A 10,211-nucleotide genomic window follows, 5' to 3' on the forward strand; every position below is an offset into this window, starting at 1 on the left:
CTCGTTCTGTGTGTGTGTGTGTGTGTAACTACCCAACCAACTAACCTACTAACCAACATAAACACAAACTAATATCATAAACTTACAATAACTTACTAACTCACAATAGAGAAGACAAAACCTACTAACCTAACTACCCAACTAACCAACCTACTTCTCTCTCTCACCTCCTCATTTCTCCCTCTCCCCCCTCCCTCTCTCTCTCTCTCTCTCTCTCTCTCTCTCTCTCTCTCTCTCTCTCTCTACCCAACTAACTAACCCATAAATTTTGTAAGGGAGAGAGATAGAGAGAAGAAGACAAAGAAGGAGAACACACACACACACACACACACACACACACACACACACACACACACAGAGAAGAAGAGAGAGAGAGAATAAGAAGAAATGGAAGAAGACAAAGAGGTAGAGAGAATAATAATAATAAGAAGAAGAAGGAGAGAGAGGGAGAGAGAGGTGAGAGAAGAGGAAGAAGGAGAAGGAGAAGAGAGAGAGAGAGAGGAAGAGGAAGAAGAAGAAGAATGAGAGGAGAGAGAAAGAGAGAGAGGAAGAGGATGAGAGAGAGAGAGAGATAGTGGGGGAAGAGAGAGAGACAGAGAGAGAGAGAGAGAGAGAGAGGAGTGAAGAAGAGAGAACCTACTAATAGCTAACCAACTAACTAATATCATATCTCTCTCTTTCTGTAACTGCCTAACTAACTAACCTACTAACTAACATAAATACAAACTAACCTACTAGATAAGTAACTAATCAACATAAAACATGTTACTAACATGACTAATAACAAGTAAACACAAACATAAACTAATCTACTCTCTCACAAACATTACCAACATGACTAATCCACACACACACTCTCTCTCTCTTGTCCCTCTCTCTCTCTCTCTCTCTCTCTCTCTCTCTCTCTCTCTCTCTACCCAACTAATCAACCCATAAAATTTGTAAGATATAGAGAGATAGAGAGAAGAAGACGAAGAAGGAGGGGAGAGAGAGAAGAAGAAGAAGAAGAAGAAGAAGAAGAAGAAGAAGAAGAAGAAGAAGAAGAAGAAGAAGAAGAAGAAGAAGAAGAAGACATAGAGACAAAGAGAGAAGAAGAAGAAAAAGGAGAGAGAGTGAGTGAGAGTGAGTCAGAGGTGAGAGAAGAGGGAGAAGAAGGAGAAGAAGGAGAAGAGAGAGTGAGAGGAGAGAGAGACAGAGATAGAGATAGAGATAGAGAGAAAGGAGGATAGAGAGAAGAAGAATGAGAGAGAAAGAGACAATGGGGGAGAGAGAGAAGAAGAGGGAACCTACTAATATCTAACTAACTAACTAATATCATATCTCTCTCTCTCTATGTAACCACCCAACTAACTAACCTACTAACTACCATAAACACAAACTAACATCATAAAACCAACCGACTAACAACTAACTAATAACTAACTAACTAACTAAATAGCCAACTAATCAACACAAAACAATATGTTACTAACATTAAGAACAACTAAACACAAACATAAACTAACCCACACACACACTCTCTTCCCCATCTCTCTCTCACTAACATAACTAACCCACATACTCTCTCTCCCCCATTCTCTCTCTCTCTCTCTCTCTCTCTCTCTCTCTCTCTCTCTCTCTCTCTCTCTCTCTCTCTCTCTCTCTCTCTCTCTCTCTCTCTCTCTCTCTCTCTCTCTATTTTTTTTCATCCCTCTCTTTTCTAAAAATAAAAACTAAACATGTATAAACTAAAATAAATAAGCATTAATAGATAATAATAAAGTAAATCACTAAACTATCTAACCAACCAATCAATAAAAAATTAAACTAATATTAAATCATTAAAGTAAATAAATAAGTTAAATAATACAAAATTACTAATAATATAATAAAGTAAAGTAAATAACTAAACTATCAAACTAATCAAACAATAAACTAAACAAACTAAAAAATAAAAATTAATAATAACATGTATAACAAAACTATCTAACTAATAGATAATAATAATAAAGTAAATAACTAAACTATCTAACTAACTAATCAATAAAAAATTAAACTAACCTTCAAGTAAATCTATAAACTCGCCCTAAATTCACACACATAATCTTACTAAACTAATAATATAATAAACTAAACTAACTAACTAACCCTAAATTGAATAAATAATAAATAATTAAAATAATATAAACTCACACACATAAGCTTAACAATATTTTAAAGTAATTGATAAAAATAAAAAAATAACAAACCAATATCTAAACTAACTAGCTGACTAAATAATTAATTAAAATGACATGAATTCACACACCTAAACTAATTCTAAATTAAATAAGCAATTAAAATCACATGCTCTCTCTCTCTCTCTCTCTCTCTCTCTCTCTCTCTCTCTCTCTCTCTCTCTCTCTCTCTCTCTCTCTCTCTAACAAGACTTACTAACAAAAAGTAAATAAACTCACCCTAAACTCACACACACAAGATATATAATTAACTAACTAACCAAGCAATAAAAAAAGTAAACTAACCCTAAACAATTTAAAAACCATATACTTTAAATAATATAAACTTACTAATAATATAATAAACTAAACTAACTAGCTAACCCTAAACTAAATAAATAATAAAAAATTAAAATAATATAAACTCGCACACATAAGCTTAACAATATTTCAAAGTAATAGATAGAAACAATCCAAAATTAATAGACAATTAAAATAACATTCTCTCTCTCTCTCTCTCTCAAAACTTACTAACAAAAAATAAATATTTAAATAAATAAAATCACACATATAGGATAAATAATTAACTAACCATGAACATACAATTTAAATAATATAAACTAACTAACTAACTAAACAAAAAATTAAAATAACATGGTTTCTCTCTCTCTCTCTCTCTCTCTCTCTCTCTCTCTCTCTCTAAACTCATGCACACACAATTTAAATAATATAAACTTACTAACTAATCCTAAAATAAATCAATAATAAAAATTAAAATAAGCTTACTAACAAAAAGTAAATAAACAATTAAATAAACTCATAGTAAACTTGTACATATAAGATTAAATGTCCTCTCTCTCTAACAAAACAATTAAGAACTTACTAGTAATACTCTCTCTCTAAAACTCTCTCTCTCTCTCTCCACGTGATGGCGATGGGCATGACAGCTCTCTCCTCTCTCTCTCCTTCTCTCCCCTCTCTCTCTCTCCTCTATTTCTCCTCTCTCTCTCTCTCTCTCTCTCTCTCTCTCTCTCTCTCTCTCTCTCTCTCTCTCTCTCTCTCTCTCCCCCCCCCCCGTGCTCTAGCCGACGCTCTCATGAGACCCAGGGGCAAGAGGTCCAGTCTCACCAACGCTCTCCTGCGACCTACGATTCCTCCCACATTTTGTGTGGTCTCCTTCATGCTCTCTCTCCTCTCTCTCTCTCTCCCCCCAAGCTCTACAACCCCATTAGCCAAAGTGTGTCGCAGAGAGAGAGAGAGAGAGAGAGAGAGAGAGAGAGAGAGAGAGAGAGAGAGAGAGAGAGAGAGAGAGAGAGAGAGAGAGAGAGAGAGATAGCAAGTGACTTGCATGCTCTCCTACATACTCTCCTATGTTAGGGAGAGAGATGTGATCTCTCTCCCCTCGACCTCCAATGTGTTGTGTGGTAGGAGATGAGTCCTGTGTGTGGCTGGAGAGGAGATGCATGTTATATACATACATACATACATATATATGTATATATATATATATATATATATGTCTCTCTCTCTCTCTCTCTCTACCATTCTGTCTTAGAGAGAGAGAGAGAGAGAAAAAAAGAGATGCCAAAACCTTTAGCATAGACACAGAGAGAGAGAGAGAGAGGACTCACCTGCCTCTCCATGCTCGTACCCTCTACTACTATTGTCCCATGCACGCTATTGTCTCTACCTCTGCTTGTAGCTGCCTCAAAGTGGGAGTATTGAATAGACAAAGTGAGAGAGAGAGAGAGAGAGAAAGAGAGAGAACCGAGGTGGAAAGAGACCATGTATGTTTATCTCTACTCCTAATCATGAACACAAGCATGAGCAATTAATGAGCACCTTTTTTGGTTTGGTTTGGGAGCCACGTTCAGGACCTCCTTGCTGCTTCAACACCTCCCGAACCTGTCACTCAAATAATAAAGTAGTATAGACTCTCTCTCTTTCTCTCTCTCTCTCTCCTTTCTCTCTCTTCTCTCTCTCCTCTCCTCTCTTGCTCTCACTCCTCTCTCTCTCCCCTCCTCTCTCTCACACCCAAGCTCTAGTCCTCTCTCACCTCAAAGTGTTTCAAAATTCTCTTTCTCTCTCTCTCTCTCTCTCTCTCTCTCTCTCTCTCTCTCTCTCTCTCTCTCTCTCTCTCTCTCTCTCTCTCTCTCTCTCTCTCTCTCTCTCTCTCTCTCTCTCTCTCTCTCTTTGAGCTCCAGTCATTGATACTCTCCAACAACCCAGGGGTGAGCTGCAGTCACCAATGCTCTTCTGCAACGTGTGATGCCTCGCCAATGCTCTTCTGCAATGTGTGATGCCTCGCCAATGCTCTCGTGCAAGTTGTGATACCTCTCATGTGTTGCACACTCTTCTGCATCCTTTCTCTCATCTCCACATCTCTCTTTCTCTCCCTTCGAGCTCTACGCAATCAGCTAGAGTGTATGAGAGTGTGTGTGTGTGACATGCATGCTCTCTTGCATCAGAGAGAGAGAGAGAGAGATGCCTCTGCAATCCTATTAGAGAGAAAGAGAAAGAGAAAGAGAAAGAGATGCCAAAACCTATAGCACAGAGAGAGAGAGAGAGAGAAAGGACTCGCTTGCCTTTGCACACTTTTGCCCTCCTCTGCAAGCTACTACCCCCTGCACATTGATGTCTCTCCCTCTACCCTGCCTTAGAGTGGGAGTGTCAACGAAGAGACAAAGTGAGAGTGAGAGAGAGTAAGAGAGAGGAGAAGGTGGAAAGAGACCATGTACATTTCTCTCTGCTCCCAATCATGAGCAATTAATGAGCACCTTTTTTGGTTTTGTTTGCGAGCCAAGTTGTTTGGGAGCATGTTCGAAGGCATGTTGATGGGCCATAGGAGCCTCATCCCACAAAATAAGGTTCGACAGCCTCAACAATTGAGCAAGGACACTTTGAATAGGAATGTTACAAGTGGATCGATTATTTAAATCTACTAGATTTTTAACCATGAGTGAGTTGTATGACCACTCGACAAGAGCAAGGCAGCAATGTCGCATGACACTTTAGGCAACGCTGCAGGACCACCACTATGCACCTTCACAAGCAAGCACTTACAGGGAATCAATAATATGCAAATTTTTAAAAGAAGTACACCCACAAATAGTAAATCTCACCACAAGTAAACACCACAAGATACATCTGACCACATGTATTTCCACGCTTCCTCTTTGTATATATCTTATGTCCTACATTCCGCACCCAATACAATGGGAAGTCTTAATAGCAGATAGTTCTAGCCTTCGAATAAACATGATTTCCCACAAACCATTCAGTAAGAGTAGTCTTCTAGAGGTCTTCATTTTTCACAACATCTGATATACTATCTACATCTTAAAACACCACATAGTTCTCACCAAGAAAGTGCACCTACAACTATTGTATATCAAGCATTTCATTGTGCAATGAGTAATTATAGATCCACCAATATGTCTCATACACATAAACATATCATGCATCCAAATAACTATGCATCTCATCCACCTCATGAACACTGCCACCATTTTGCACTAAATGAACACCGGTAGAAAATTTGATAGTTGCACAGTCATGTCTCTTGTACACATACTTATACAAATACTTAACACTGCCACCATTTTGCACTAAATGAACACCAGTAGAAAATTTGATAGTTGCACAGTCATGTCTCTTGTACACATACTTATACAAATACTTAATAGTCGCCATTGTCAAGCACACCTCCACATTGATGTATGCATTATACTTCTTATTCAAGAAAGGATTATATGGAACAACCCACAAATTACCAATAACATTACCATTTATGATCGTTGTGTTTCCATCATCTCGCCTTTGATAGATGGGATAGACAAAACTATCAACCGTTTTCGTGCCCACTAATTTTTTAGGGTAGCATTTAGTACATTTACCCTTTCCCATTCAAGCACTCTTGGGGTTCAATTGTCTGCAATGGCCATGGATGTTGCATTTTGAAATTATCTCAAATAAGGTTGGAAACTTAACTTTGTCAAGCAACTCAACACAAGCCATTCTATCGTAGTGGCTTACTTCAAAAGGTTTGAAAGACTGCTCTAAAATTAGCAAAGTATGAGGATGTAGTAGTCCCCTCTTTTGGAATTCAATCATCGTAACATAACATGCAGCCTTTCCAAACAGGTCTCTTTGCACAATGACATGTGCATCAAATCAATATGTTTTTTTTGAAACACGCAAGCTGTCAAATCCAAAAGGTCATAAACATTATTTCCAGGCAACAAATCATTATTTATCTCTAACCACTTTGGATTACATATCATTGTTATAAAAAGGTTAGGTTTTACCTTGCATCACACTATAGCCATGGCGTCCTCATACAATTCATACATGTGCCTTGGCCCACCCATAAATGATGATGGCAAAACTATCCTCCTACCAACAACAAAGGTATTAACAATCTGCACTGGCCCATTATCGTTTGTCCCCCACCATGTCCACCAAGCCTTTATAGGCCTTGGATCGTAACACTGACTTATCCTAATGACACCAAGCCAACCTACACTACTCTATACCATAATAAGCATCAACAATAAATTGTTGCAATAGTCAACTACCATGCAATATGCACACCTCACTATCTTCACGCATCTGAAGTCAAAATGCATAAAATTACATCTCAGTAACACAATTTTTATTGGACAATTCATGCATGTTAATAGGAACATTGACATCACTATTATAGGGAACCTTTACATGCCAACCATCATCACCCATTGGGAAAAGGAGAACATATAGCATTAGCATATATATTTTATGCAAGTTTGAAATAGCAACACATCAACCACCTTGAGTGTAAACATGAATATCCCAATGATCAAGAGCATTCTCATCACCTTGTTTCGGCATGATAGCAATAACCTCAATTGCCACAGGAATCGAGTACTATTTGTTGGTTCTTTGAACACAAAAAATACTCATTCTTAACTCTCACATGGGATTATTTTGCAATTTCACACCCATTGACCTAAAATCTTGTGCATATACGTTGTATCAATGCATCATAAATTGCAACTCCCCAAGAAAATCTGGTAATAGATGACGCATGACCCCCAACCAATAAAGCAACTTGTGCTCAGTATCATAAACATAGAGTTGTGCAAATCTTGGTCATTCTCGACTTTGCATATTAGGAAGCAGAGGACCTATATGGTGATAGATAGAGCCATGCACTCTAAAGATGTAGCCATTGTCAACAACAAGCAACTCATCAACATTAGCCCCGAGGGATACAAACACAAGAGCATTATTATATGCTCATATGTTATTTTTAAATATCCTACTCCGAGGGTGCATACCATGTAACAAATCATGCAATGGCTTAGTGGACAGTGCAATGGTGGCAACATTACTTTTCCATTCTGACAACAGTGCTTTTCAAACAAAATCGACCCTTGCACCTGAGCCGCCTCGCATCTGCACAATTTAGCTAAAATTCTCTCACATATTTCAAAAAGACTCCCCATGGAATGCACATCTGGCTCTTGAAACATCAACACCATTGTTGCTAGATGAACGTCAGTTTTGCAAGCGAAGTATGCAAAATGGAGCACAACCCACCATTTCAGAAATCAAAATTTGCAATACTATAAACACGCTGTCGTATTGCTGCGCATTCGAGGTGTGAAAACCACCCAAAAATTGCGTGTGACTTGATACTTTGTATATACTCAGTTGTTGTGTTTACATTTATTTTCTGCGCATGAGTGAGCATGATGAGATGCTTTCAGCCTATGTTGATACATGTTGCTGCAAAAAGGTTTGGAATCATTGCTTGCCAAAATCCATTAGCACTATTGCTCGTAGACTCAGCAAAAAGAGGAGCCATTGACTGTTGGACGGATTCACGGTTTGAGCTTAATGACTGAGGCTGCTTCATCATGCGGTTTTGGGTTTCCTACAGAGCGAAAGAGGATGGCCCTGTCCTTCTGGGTTTGTGGTATCCATGGGAGCACGGTGGCCATGGCCATGAGCACACACAGGTGCATGCATATGTGACTACACACGCATCGGAGGAGAAGGAAGAAGCTAAAACTCCTACAAGTTCTAGAATAGATGGTTTAAAATTGAACCAAGAATAATAATATGGGAGTTACAAAGGCTAAAGAGGGGATTTTGAATGGTTAAAGAAGATGTGGATCAGGGTGGAAAAGGAAAAGCTTTTGATCTATTTTTGAAAAGAGGAGCTTTTTGAATCGGGAGAGAGAGGGAAAATAGTAAAAGGAGGAAAGAAAATAGACAAGGGGGAAAAAAATAGACGGGAGGGAAAAAAGGGGAACAGAGGATACGAATGAGGAACAGGTCGCAGGGAGTTGATAAAGATTTGGGGAGGAAAGAATCAAAGAAAAAAAAAAGCAGAACAAAGCAGACAGGGAAGGACACACGCTTTGAGAAATAAATGGAGGACTTGAAGAAGATATAGCTCAGGGGCTCTGCAGTATGGTGAGGAAGGAGGACAAAGGCCATAGCATCGATGTGGAAATGCAGAAATATCAGAAGAGATGGTCAAGGATGGTTATGCAGAAATAGTCGTCAGTTGTTATAAATGCGATAAAAAAGAAGAATTCTGTTGTTCCTCAACTCAAATACTTGCAGATGGATGCACAAGACTTATCCGTCTTTGATTATTGCTCTTTTGATTCAGTCATCGATAAAGGTACACTCGATGCTATGAAGTGAGCAAGAAATGCAGGAGGATTCCATCGACTTCTCCAACTTGGACACTTACAACTGTGGTGAGCTCTTCTGAAGTGGCAACAACGAAAGAACGAGGAGGGCCAGAATGTCGACCTGTACAATCCATGGAAATGCTCCTCAACGAAGCGCGGACTGAAGGGGAAAGGCTGGACGAGAGAGAGCTGGGAAGTGACTCTTTAGGAGCTTATGTAATATCCATGGCTTCAGAGGCCAGTGATGTCCTGGCAGTGGAATTGCTACAAAAAGAAGCTCGATTGCTTTTAAGTGGGGAGCGTGGAAAACCATGTCCGGGGAATAACTTTGCGTGTTGTTCCTCTCTTTGAGACTGTGAAGGATTTGCGAGCTGCTGGTACAGTTATTCGTAAACTTTTGTCCATTGACTGGTATAGACATCATCTGATTACGAACCATCAGGGGCACCAAGAGGTCATGCTTGGTTATTCCGACTCTGGGAAAGATGCTGGCCGGTTCGCTACCGCTTGGGAACTTTACAAGTCCCAGGTCTTATTCTTTGCTACGATTCCATGCAATCATGCTTTTCAGAAGTATTGGCAGATGGTCGACTTGCTGATCTTATAAGACGTGTAGCAACATTTGGGATGACATTGATGAAGCTTGACTTGCGGCAGGAATCTAGTAAACATACAGAGACATTGGATGCCATTACAGAATTCCTTGAGATAGGAACATATAGTCGATGGGATGAAGAGAAAAAAATTGAACTTTCTCATAACAGAACTGAAAGGGAAGCGGCCTCTTCTTCCCTCATCTATAGAGGTACCTGCAGATATTAAAGAGGTACTAGATACCTTCCGTGTTGATGGAGAATCCATTACTGCTCACTTTCCCCGCAAACAATAGTACACATGCAGCTTCTTGAGCCTCGCCTGCAGAGATGAAGCTTAACAATGATGTTCCGAACGGCCATTTCAAGATGGACTGGCAGAACTATATCTGAACATGGTTCAATCAGCCTACTCGCAAGAATAGTGAGCCTCTCTGGCCTGAAGTGCACTCTCAGATTTTGAATTACAACTCGAAGATCAGAACTGACCATGGATTTACTTTGAAGGAATTTAAATCTACAATCTTCATCCTTGTAGACAATGTTCTTTCGCCTACTGTTACAATTATGTCAGCTATTTATGAGGTATACAAAGATGAGGATGGCTTTCTTTATGTTACATACAGTGGAAAGAACACCTTTGGTATGCTGAAACCGTACATATGAAGAACATATAGTGATGGGGGTGTTCGCAGGACATTGGAGTCATAACATAACAGCATATTCTTGAATTC

The sequence above is a fragment of the Lygodium microphyllum genome, chromosome 3 (genome assembly GCF_053477565.2).
Source record: "Lygodium microphyllum isolate KBCC chromosome 3, Lygodium_microphyllum_v1.1.10, whole genome shotgun sequence".
Lineage (NCBI taxonomy): Eukaryota > Viridiplantae > Streptophyta > Polypodiopsida > Schizaeales > Lygodiaceae > Lygodium > Lygodium microphyllum.